This window comes from Adiantum capillus-veneris, chromosome 1 (assembly GCF_014529385.1).
Source record: "Adiantum capillus-veneris isolate H3 chromosome 1, ASM1452938v2, whole genome shotgun sequence".
NCBI classification, from domain to species: Eukaryota; Viridiplantae; Streptophyta; class Polypodiopsida; order Polypodiales; family Pteridaceae; genus Adiantum; species Adiantum capillus-veneris.
Window position 1 is genome coordinate 95,942,567 of NC_140931.1, and position 12,060 is coordinate 95,954,626.

The following is a 12,060-nucleotide window of genomic DNA, read 5'->3' on the forward strand; positions in this document are numbered from 1 at the left end:
AGCGGTAGAGAATCCTTTGCAGCCAGCTCCGCCAAACGGAGGTGAGGTCCAAAGGGTGAATATTATCGGGGTGGATAAGCAGGATGTCAAAGTTTTGGCCAATAAGAGAGCAAGAGCTGAGCGGGACATGGAGACAGAGAGCAGCCTGAGCCTAGCAAGAGAAGGAGGTGTCGCAAAATCAAACAAGCGGATTTCCAGCTAGGGTGTGGCTATCCCGAGTACAATCTGGTAAGTGATGTTCAAAATCAAAAGGAAAATATTACTTTTGGTCAACTGTTAGCTTTAAATCCAAAGTGGAGAAGACAGTGGTCCACAAGTGTTAGCACCAGGCTGCCAAGAGCTAAGGGGAATGTGCAAGTGGTGCAAAACATGGCTTTGAGGGTAGGTAGCCCCATTGACATTCTTCCGCTTGTGGATGCGATTATAGAGAAGAGGATGCAGGTACAAGCCTACATAGACGATGGAGCACAGATTTGTGTCATGATGGAAGCAGCCATGAAAGAGGCAGGAGTCAAGGCAGTAGTCAAGTCGAATGTACACATGAGGATGGCTAACCATACTAAGGCCAGATGTCTAGGTGTGGCTCAGGATGTGAAGGTCAAGGTGATGGGCATAGAGTGCCTGATAGACTTCTTTGCGATGAAGGCAGGAGATAATGCTTATCCGATAATCTTGGGTAGGCCATGGCTTTTGGCGATAGGAGCAAAGCAGGATTGGGAGAGCAAAGTGTTCACTTTGCCTCACAAAGAGAAAGGCAGACAAATTGTGCTTGATTTGAAGACCAAGGAGAGCAGTTCTCGTCCTATGGCAGTTAAAGATGAGGGTGACACGACGAGCTACAAATACAAGACAAAGATGGGTTATGATGAAGGCTATACTAGCATAGAGGAAGAGGAGAGCGAGGATGACATGTTGAAGATAGATGCAGACTTATTTGGAGTCACCATAGATGACTCCCCACCTAAAGAAGAAGGTATGCGGCATCAAGCTCATGGTTTAAGCATAGAGGAGGTTTTGAGCATGTTGAGTGAAGATTTAACCAAGGGTGAAAAGGAAGGCTATGTTCAACCGTGTGAGTCCTATCCAAACCTATTTGCGACGGAGTACAAGCATTTGCGAGGTGCAAACAAGATTTTTCTTGAGGAGGGGCATAAGCCTAAAGCACAGAAGCTGAGGAGACTAGGAGAAATCCAAAAGGAGGCCCTGTGGCAAGAGATCAATAAGCTACTAGATGTTGGCATCATATTCCCTGTGAAAGATTCAGAGTGGGTCTCGCCAGTGGTCTTAACTCCTAAGAAGAATGGGAAATGGAGAGTGTGTGTCGACTACAATCCACTGAATGCCGTGACCAAGAGGAATCACTATCCCTTGCCATTTCAAGATGAAATCCTAAACCAGGCGGCTGGGCATGAAAGATACTCGATTATGGATGGCTTTTCGAGGTATTTTCAAATAGGGATTGCACTTGAAGACCAGTTGAAGACCACATTCATATCTCCATGGGGTTGTTTCACTTACCGCAGGATGCCGTTTGGATTGGTGAATGCCTATGTCACCTTCCAAGATTGGATGAATAGGGTATTTGGTCCATACCTGGGCCGTTTTATTAGGGTATTCATGGATGATATTGGCTGCTACAGTTCAAGATTGGAGCACCTATCGAAGCTCTAGTTATGCTTTCAAAGTCTTGATGAAGAAGGAGGTCAGTTAAACCCCAAGAAGTGCAAACTAGCACAGCCTCGAGTGCAACTGTTAGGTCATGTGGTGTCACAAAACGATATAGAGGCTGATCCCAAAAAGGTGAAGGCATTGGTGTTAATGGAGCCGCCATCAGATGCTCAAGGTTTGGCTTCGTTTGTTCAAAGTGTCCTCTCTCTCTCTCTCTCTCTCAATGTTGCATCCGTCGCAATGTTGCATCCTTCTTTTATAGTTAACACTGTTACAGATCTACATGCTTCGTCATTGCCTGTGGCTACATGCTATAGACTACTGCATCATTTTTGTTGTTGTTGAGGGAATCTTTGAATTAAGAATACCTTTAAATTTTTTTGGATGATTAGGCAATACATACACAAAGGATTAGATATATTAAGGCTAATATAGCCTTGATAAAATTTCCTTTGGACGATTAGGCAATAGAGACACAAAGGGTTAGATATATTAAGGCTAATATAGCCTTAATAAAATTCCACCTGACATTTCATTGGTGTGAATAGCACACCAGTGATATGAATAACATCATTTGGTGTGGGGGAGGAAGACGAGAGAGAGTAAGGTCGATTAATTTTCACACGAGTGACAATTGTGAATAGCACACCAAATTGTTACCATATACATGTGGTAGTGATGTGTGTGAACACACTAGGACCGCCGGGGCATTTTTTCCCTCTTTAGGAGGGTTTTTCCCCTGTGCATTGTATATACGCCCATCACTCTAGGGCTATCTATCTTTCCATTGCACACTAAGTAACACACTCTCTATTGTGTGCCTTGAGCTTCCTTCGTCTTCTCCAAGCTGTGTGTGTTTCACTGCAACCCTAATTCCAACAATTGGTATCAGAGCAGGTCACGTCCTCCCGGGCTTAGTCGCCAGCTGCTCCAGCACACGCCTGTTTACTTTCTCCGATTTCAGTGAGCTTTGGCGAGCGTTCGCAGGTCGACAAATATTTTGGATAAGCTCGAAGAGCTTGGTCTGCTCAGAATTTTGATTTGGGCTCATTTCGGCCTCCGTTTCCACTACAGGCAGTACTGCACAGGCTATTTCGTCATTTTGTGCAGAATTTCTGTCAGTGCCGTTTTCTGCATAATAGGTGCCTTATAGTCTTCTACGGTTTGTGCTATATAGCACAGGTTGTTCCCGCTCCATTTCTCCTATTTTCGGGCAGTTTTCACATCAGATGCAGCATTTACCATGGCTGACAACAACAACACAGATGTGTTCAAGATGTTTGCTGTTGAGGACAGGTTGGATGGGGACAACTACCCTATGTGGGCTTATATGATGCAACATGTTCTTGTGTCAAAAGGTGTCTGGAACATTGTGCAGGGCATTGATGTACGTCCTGGTTCTGAGGATGTAGGCGATGTTGAGGATGTTGCAGGTCTTGCTGCAAGGATTGCAGCTGTTAGAGTTGTTTTGCCTACGACAGAACAAGCTCGTTGGGATGTTAAGGATGCGTAGGCTCATGCATTGATTGCGTTGTCTGTGAAGCGCACCATTGTTCCTCACATCCGTTCAGCAAAATCAGCAAAACAGGCTTGGGATATTTTAGCAGGTCTTTATGCAAGCCGCAATGAGGCTAAAATTGCTTTGCTGCGTAAAGAGCTGGAGCCGAAGATTATGCATGAGGAAGATGATATGGACACTTTCCTTGCTAGTGTCAAGGATATCAATGAGCAACTCATTTCTGCAGGTGAAGTCATTTAAGACAGTTCCCTAGTGCAGACTGTTCTTGATGCCTTACCAGATTCCTACCAGACTTTTGCTAGTACTTGGAGACTGATGACCCAAGGAAATCCTGAAGTTGTCAAGTTTGATGCATTATGCACATTGCTGTTGCAAGAGTCACTGTCCAGAAAAAACAGGACTAGACAGCGTGCAGTTGAACAAGCTTTTATTGCTTCTCAAAGAAAGGGTGGTAACAGTAATGCAGCCACTTCTTATGGTTCTGCTGCGAGTGGCAAAAATTATGTTCCTAATGCTTCTGCTGGCAGCACTTCGTCTGGCAATTCTGGTGATAAGGGCAAAAAGAAGATGCGTTGCCATTATTGTAAAGCCAATGATCACTTGATCAAGTTGTGTCCTAAGTTGAAGGCCAAAGAGGCTAAGAAGAAAGAGGGTGGTTCCACTGCAAATGATGGTTCCACTACAAATGCAGCCATTGTTGAGTCTTCTGTGAAAGGAGACTGTAATGCTGATGTTGATGCAGAATGGGCTTTTAGCGCAGAGTGCACTTACAATCCTGCTGTCCATGATGCATGCTTGTCAGTTGCTGCTGATTCACATGTGTGGTATTTCGACAGTGGTGCTACAAAGCACATTACCTCACATTGTGAATTGTTTACCTCTCTCGAGTCTGTCCCTCATGGGAATTCAGTCACTTGTGCCAACAACGCCTCTTATCTAGTTCAGGGAGTTGGAAAGATTGTGCTCACTACTGCTAATGGCAGTTCCTTCACACTTGTTGATGCACTTTATGTACCTGGGATCAAGAAGAATCTCTTGTCTGTATCCGCACTTGCTAGACTTGGACTTGTAGTCAAATTTGTGGATGACAGATGTATAGTTCATGATCTCAGTTTTGGTGATGAAATTGTTGCATCTGGCCTTTTGTGCCGTGGGCTGTATAAGCTCACTTTGTATGACAAGTGTGGACAAAATTTTGCAAATGCTGTTGCAGATTCAAGGGCTATTTCAGATGCAAAACTTTGGCATGCACTTTTTGGTCATCTGAATTTTGCCAGTTTGCTGCGTTTGCAGAAATCTGATATGGTTGCTTCTTTGCCACCTCTTGAAGCACCTGTCAAACATGTTTGTGAAGGCTGTATTTTGGGTAAGATGCAACGTTCTAAGTTTCCAAAGGATGGTTCAGTTCAGGCCACATGCAGGTTGCAGCTTGTGCATAGTGATGTTTGTGGGCCCATGCAAACTCCGTCCTTGGGCAATTACCTGTACTTCGTGACTTTCATTGATGATTACTCCAGGCATGCATGGGTATTTCCGCTTAAAGCAAAGTCCGAAGTTTTTATGTGCTTCAAACAATTTCTGGCTATGGCTGAAAATGTCTCGAAATGTACTATGGACACCCTCCGTTCTGATTGAGAGGGGGAGTATATGTCTCATGAATTTAATGCATTTCTGGCTAGTCGTGGGATAAAACACCAATGTATAGTGCCTTATGCACCTCAACAAAATGGTGTTGCCGAGAGGAAAAACAGGTCACTTACGGAAATGGCACGATGTATGGTCAAAAGTCAAGCTTTACCGCATTCTTTTTGGCTTGAGGCCATCATGTGTGCCACTTATGTACTTAACAGGTGTCCTACGAAAGCTTTGCAGTCTATTACTCCATATGAAGCATGGCATGATAGAAAGCCTTCTATTGAGCACATGCGTGTTTTTGGCTATTTGGCATATGCTTTGGTGCCACAAGTGCAGCGCAGAAAATTGGATGATAAGGCTGTCAAATGTATTTTTGTTGGTTATAGTGCTGAAAGCAAAGGTTACAGGTTGTATCATCCGCAAACAAAACGTATTTTGGTTTCTTGGAATGTAATGTTTGTGGAAGATTCTGTTCAGCCCTTGCTGTCATGTACTAGAGACAGTAATGTAAGCTCACAGAACATTTATGACACTTTGTTGCCTCTTTTCAGTGGTGGAAATATGAATGTAAGTTCCAATGAGGCAAATGTACAGCCTATGGGGGTTTCTAAAAATGTTTTAGATCAGCCTATTACTGATGCAGATGTACATGATGTACTTGATGAGGAAAGGGCTGAAAATGAGCAGGCTAGAGGTATGCCAAAATGGCTGGTACACACTTTGCGTGACAGTAAATTGGAGGCACCTTTGTCTAGTCGTACTCGTTCAGGCTCTCACCATGCATCTTATGCATCAGATTGTTATGCTTTGGCTGTGTCTAGTTTACATGATGTTGGGGAGCCTCTGACTTTTGATGAAGCACAGAATTCAGAAAATTGGATGGCTGCCATGCAATCAGAATATGATGCACTTATAGAAAATGACACATGGACTTTATGTGATTTGCCTCCTGGCAAAAAGGCCATTGGTACGAAGTGGGTTTACAAGTTGAAACGCAAGCCGGATGGTGAGATCGATCGCCATAAGGCTCGACTTGTTGCAAAAGGTTATGCACAGCAAAAAGGCATAGATTATGAAGAGAATTTTGCTCCCACTTGTCGTATGACTACTGTGCGTTTTCTATGTGCCTTGGCAGCTCATTTTGGTTGGGATGTACATCAATCAGACATTGTTACTGCTTTCTTGAATGGTGACATATTTGAGGAAGTTTATGTGCCGCAGCCTCGCGGTTTTGTCATAAAAGGACAAGAGGACAAAGTGTGCAAATGTAACAAGGCTTTGTATGGGTTGAAGCAATCTCCTCGTGCTTGGTATGAGAAAGCTGACACTCATTTGGTCAAACAAGGCTTTCGTAACAGTCCAACAGAAAGCACATTGTATGTAAAGCGTGAGGGTGATGTATTTCTATCGTGGTTCTTTATGTTGATGATTTGCTGATCACTGGACCAAATGATAGACATATTGCTGAATTTAAGGCTGATTTGAATGCTACTTTCAAGATGAAAGATTTGGGGCTGTTGCATCATTATTTGGGTATACAGTTTAAGCAATGTGATGGTGGTATTGCCTTGTGTCACAAAAGTTACATAGAGACATTGCTATGTAAGTTTGGACTTGAGGATTGCAAACCTATTGCCACTCCCATGGAAACAGGTTTGAAGTTGAGTCTACATGATGCTGGCGATCTTGCTGATGTCACTCTTTACCAAACTGTTGTTGGCTGCCTCATTTATGTATGCAACACGAGGCCGGATATTCAGTTTGCAGTCTCACAGGTCAGTAGATTTATGCATAGCCCAGGGTCTAAGCATTGGCAGGCTGTCAAGAGGATTTTCCGCTACCTTAGTGGCACTTTACATCTTGGCTTGTTTTATCCCAAGGGGGGATCATTGCCGCCAGACTTACATGCTTTTTCGGACTCAGATTGGGCTAGTTGTTTTGACACGAGAGTGTCCACAAGTGGTTTTTGTTTCATGCTTGGCAGTTCATGTATATCATGGTTGAGCAAGAAGCAACCTACTGTGGCCACTTCGAGTTGTGAGGCTGAGTACAGGGCAGTCTTCACAGCTACGGTTGAGTGTGTATGGCTCAGACGCCTTATGGCTGATTTGGGTGTTGGACAGGACACTGCCAACACTATCTACACTGACAGTCAGAGCGCATTGGCAGTTGCGAGGAACCCAGTTTTTCATGCTCGCACAAAGCACATTGAGGTGCATTACCACTATGTCAGGGAGAGGCTCTCAGCAGGAGAGATCAGCTTGGCTTATGTGCCAACACAGGACAACCTTGCAGATCTTTTCACAAAGGCATTGTCTCGTGAGAAGCTTGAAGCTTTCCGCAATGCTTTGGGCTTACTCCCCTTTGTGGACTGATCCTGTCCTCAGGGCATGGCACTTCCCTTTACTCATGTGCCAGCTCTCGTTCACCGCATCACTCCAGGGGGGATTTGTTACCATATACATGTGGTAGTGATGTGTGTGAACACACTAGGACCGCCGGGGCATTTTTTCCCTCTTTAGGAGGTTTTTCCCCCCGTGCATTGTATATACGCCCATCACTCTAGGGCTATCTATCTTTCCATTGCACACTAAGTAAAACACTCTCTATTGTGTGCCTTGAGCTTCCTTCGTCTTCTCCAAGCTGTGTGTGTTTCTCTGCAACCCTAATTCCAACACAAATGATGCCTTTCCTTCCACAGTGTTAGAAATCTCTCTCTCTCTCTCTCTCTCTCTCTCTCTCTCTCTCTCTCTCATCGTCACTGAACTAGGGCCCTAGTTCACCCTTGTCACTAAATGACACCTCAATTTTAGAGGGGGTCTATGGTTGAAAATCGACGTCGCTTGTCGACGAAGATCACAACCGTTGATCCCAAATGTGAACCTGATGAAAACTAGGTGTAAACTTATACGAATGTGAACTTGCATGTGAACTTTGCAGGCTATGTGTACTATATTATGGTGGTGTGAACTCATTGTAAACTCGATGTGAACTAAGATCTCAATGGGCGAGAACTGCGCAATATAATGTTACCATTTTCCTCGATTAACAAAACGTGTGCACAAGCATAATAGCGAGGCATTCCCCCCGTGATGGGGAGGTTGTGAGGCCGTTCCCACATACAAATGGATCTGGTAGATCCCCTCCAAGAAAGGAGGTGTCAAATAGTGCCAGGGCTAGTTCACCCTAGTTTCACATCTAGTTTACGTGCAAGTTCACAACGAGTTCACATTTGTTCGAGTTTACATTTAGTTTACATCAAGTTCACATTCGGGATGAATGGCTGTGATCTTCGCCGAAAAGCGATGCCCATTTAGATCCCCTCTAGAAAAATGACGGTGTCATTTAATGACGAGTCATTCACCCGGGGTACAGCCATCTTGACTCTCTCTCTCTCTCTCTCTCTCTCTCTCTGCTGCAAATACTGCTCCCGCCTGGATGCCACGTGATCCGCACTGGCTGCCATGAGGCGCGAGCAACACTACAAAATGGAAGCTTTCAGGATTATTGCCAGGGGAAGCAAATAACAGAGATTGCTTGATCAACAGGCGCATTCTGAAGCAGTGTAACCTCCAAACCTGATGGCTTTCGATGGCAAAGTACATTAAGTTGTTTGAAGAATCTCTTTTGATGCGTCAGTAGTGCTGCTGTTGATTGTGCTAATTCTAGGTGTCATCTTTGCATGCAGATCAGGCCAATGTCTGTGATCGGCAGCAAGTTAACATACATGCCATAGAGCAGAATGTAGCATGAAATGTGGCTTTCATGTTGAAAGCATTGCCAGAGACTCCTCAAAGGTCTTGAGATACTCATTTCTGAAGCCCTACTTGGTTGTGTTATGCTTGAGTCGTTGATCTTAATCGCCATAAGCTGTTGTGTAGGTGCTCATCAAGACGTGCAGTGAGGTACAACTTCATGAGCCCATTAAGGCATCCTGTAAGGTGCAGCACAATGAAAGACTGGATTTTGGGAGAGGTATTGTTGCTTCACCCTCTACCCTGTCTGTTCTCATCGAAGAATGTATTAGCAGAAAGAATCTGCTTGAAGCGCGGAAAGTGCACGCTCTGGTTAGTGGAATTGGTTATGAGGCTAATTCCCATGTGGGGAGTTACTTGATTCGAATGTTCCTATTTTGTGGTAGTTTGCCTGAAGCAAACAGAGTTTTTAGCAAAATTTATAAACCCAATGTGTGTGCTTGGACTGAAATCCTTCTTGCAAATTCAAGAAACAAGCAAGGTGCACAGGCTTTTCATATGTATAACCAAATGAACTTGACACGCGTGAAGCCAACCCAGTGTGTTTATTTAGGTGCCCTTCAAGCTTGTGCAATGGCACAATCTCTCAACGAGGGTAGGCAAGTGCATGATGATATTATTAGAGTATGTCTGGAGCAAAATCTTCACCTATCAAGTGCACTAATTGATATGTATGCGAAATGTAAGTCTCTTAGAGATGCTTGGAGTGTTTTTGAACATACATCCAATGGTGATGTAGTAGTTTGGAATGCAATGATTGCAGGATTTTCTTTGCAAGGATCCTGCCCAGAAGCCCTCCAGCTGCTGCAGCAATTGGAAGAAGCGGGACTTCTGCCAAACATTCGGACTTGGAATGCTATTCTTGCTGGGTATTCACAACAAGGGTACGACAAGGAGGCATCACAATTGTTTCAGCAGATTTCCCATGAGGGGTTGGAGGCAAGCATTGTCACATGGAACACATTGATATCTGGTCTTGTGCTACATGGCCACAGTCAAGAGGCATTGAATATGTACCTTCGAATGATGTACGAGGGTGGTAAGCCTGACAAGGCTACATTCATGCCCATTCTGAAAGCATGTGCTGATGTGACAAACTTAAAACTTTGGAAGACTAATCCACGAGCAGGTTAATTTTGAGGAGTCCGATTTGGATGTTGAGACAGCACTAGTTGACATGTATGCAAAGTGCGCATGCCTTGAGGATGCACGGAATATATTTGAACGACTTCCAGAGAGAGATTTTGCGGTGTACAACTCTCTAATTGCAGGATATGTGTTACAGGGCCACTTATTGGTTGCTCTACTTCTATTCCTAAGAATGCAAAAAGAGGGTGTAATGTGCGACACCACCACGTTTCTTAGCATGATTAGGATTTGCTCTAGGATCACAGCATCCATCTGTGGCAAGCTGATCCACAGCATTGCTATTGAAGATGGTGCCGACGCAAGCGAGTATGTATCCACCAGTCTTATTGACATGTATGTTGAATGTGGCAGCTTTAAGGATGCATGCAGGATTTTTGGCATGATGTCGAAAATATACATAACCTGCTGGAATGCCTTGATTACTGGATATGCATTGTATGGCGACTTTTCTTCAGTTTACCAAACATTAGAGCTCATGCTGAAGAATGGGCTAAATCCAGATAGTGTGACATTCACTTCTCTCTTAGGTGCCTGTAGCTTAACAGGAGCAATAGGGGATGGCTCATACCTTTTGAACTCCATGAGAGAAACTTATGATGTTACCCCTGCCCATGAGCACTTTGGTTGTATGGTCAATCTTCTTGGTGCTGCTGGGTGTTTAATGGAAGCAGAAGATTTGCTCCGTGTGATGCCACTCAAACCCACAATTGTGCCATGGACTTCTTTGCTTAACAGTTGTAGGGTTCATAGTGAGGTGGATTTGGCCGAGGTTTGCTTTCAGCATATCATAGATATTGATGAATGCTGTGCTTCAGCATTTTTACTCATGTTGAATATATATACTGCTGCTGGGATGGTCGATAAAGTGGAGGAGTTGAAGGCCATGCGACAGCACGTTAATGCTTGGAAGGAACCAGGAAAAGCTTACATTGAGATAGGTGGGGTAGTGCATAGCTTTGTGGTCGGGGATGATATTCATCCACAAAATGATGCCATTTATGAAAGGTTGATGGTTTTGGTTACTCGGTTAAAACGTGAAGGACATGTCACAGTTTTAAGCTGACTGTCAAGAAGTGATTTTAAAAATCCGAGTGCACCTTTTGCCAACACATCTTTTGTGTGGTTGTGTTGATGCCATGGGAGATCCACCTCAAACTATGTAAGTATAGCACGTGTTTTTGTATTTGAATGAACTTTTTTACAAAAGTTACAGGTTTATGAAAGAGAAGGGGTCTTTTAAGGTTACTTACAAACAGCCCGCCCGTGCTTGGGCCTGCAGACGCGGAAATGATGGGCTGTGAAAAACAGGCAGCGCCCAAAAAATGGACAGGCAAACTCCCCTGCCCTAACATGGGCGGGCATTGAACTTCGGACAGCTAACCTAGGGCCCAACGTGAAACCAGTAGGCTAAAGCTACGCGATGCGATGCTAGTCACCTTTTTAAATCACCTGGCTAATGGGTAACACATACCCGCCCATGTCGAAAAGGGACGGCAAGCGCATGGGTTGTGTGCAAAGAGCCTAATTCATTGTGAAGTGTGTGTGTAGCGGGGTGTTATAAATACCTCTTGAAGGTTTGGGTTATATGTATTTTTGAAAGGTGGACCCTTCAAGGTTGATGTCAAGAAGGGAGTGCTATAACTTTGGAACCTTATATGATTTTTCCCTTATCATCCTAGGTGGAGTGACAATCAAGTGCTTCCATTATTAACAGTTAATCATAAGATGTACCATGTTTTTAACAATTTTTCTGAAGCTTGGTGTCATGACGCCATCAAAAGTATGTTGTCATCCTTAGGTGCAAAACTGTTACTGTCCAGTGTTGGTTGCTTGCAAGGTGGTCTTTAACTCAACATCAGTTGAAGTTACCGAATGATGTATGTTTGGAAGCATTGCCTCTCACAAGACTTGATGATTTGTCATGCAGAAGGTTCTTGGAAAATTCTTTGAAAAGCTTAGAGTTCATTGATGAATGATTGAATTGACTAGCCTTGTTTGCATCTTTAGAAACAACTGCAAATTGTCTAAGAGTTTAAGTGTAACTTGTTTTTTGGCATGTTAGAGGCCCTTCACATTGGGAAAGTGTAGTGTATACAAGGCATCCATTGTCTTGGTAGATGTCACTCTGATCATTGACAGAGAGGTTGGTCACCTACAAAAGGAGGCCACGCCTTCATTTGTGACTGATGAAAACCCATTGGCGAAGTGCCAATGCATAGGCTTTGAGGTTAGGCATTCGGTTGAGGAGGTGAGATTGAGTGGTACGGGGCGCTTGATCTTATAGATGCATATCTATGTCCTTGGTCATTGGCTTGAGAATGCAAATGAGAATTG

General features: G+C 43.9%; 1 pseudogene across 1 annotated transcript; it reads left to right on the forward strand.

Annotated features, from left to right (window-relative positions):
* Window positions 1-8,174: 8,174 nt before the first annotated feature.
* LOC147465222 (pentatricopeptide repeat-containing protein At1g08070, chloroplastic-like) lies at window positions 8,175-10,932 on the forward strand (annotated as a pseudogene). The gene is made up of 4 exons (XR_015188990.1): window positions 8,175-8,385; window positions 8,511-8,619; window positions 8,704-8,797; window positions 9,341-10,932. The product of XR_015188990.1 is annotated as a pentatricopeptide repeat-containing protein At1g08070, chloroplastic-like (transcript).
* The last annotated feature ends 1,128 nt before the right edge of the window (window positions 10,933-12,060 follow it).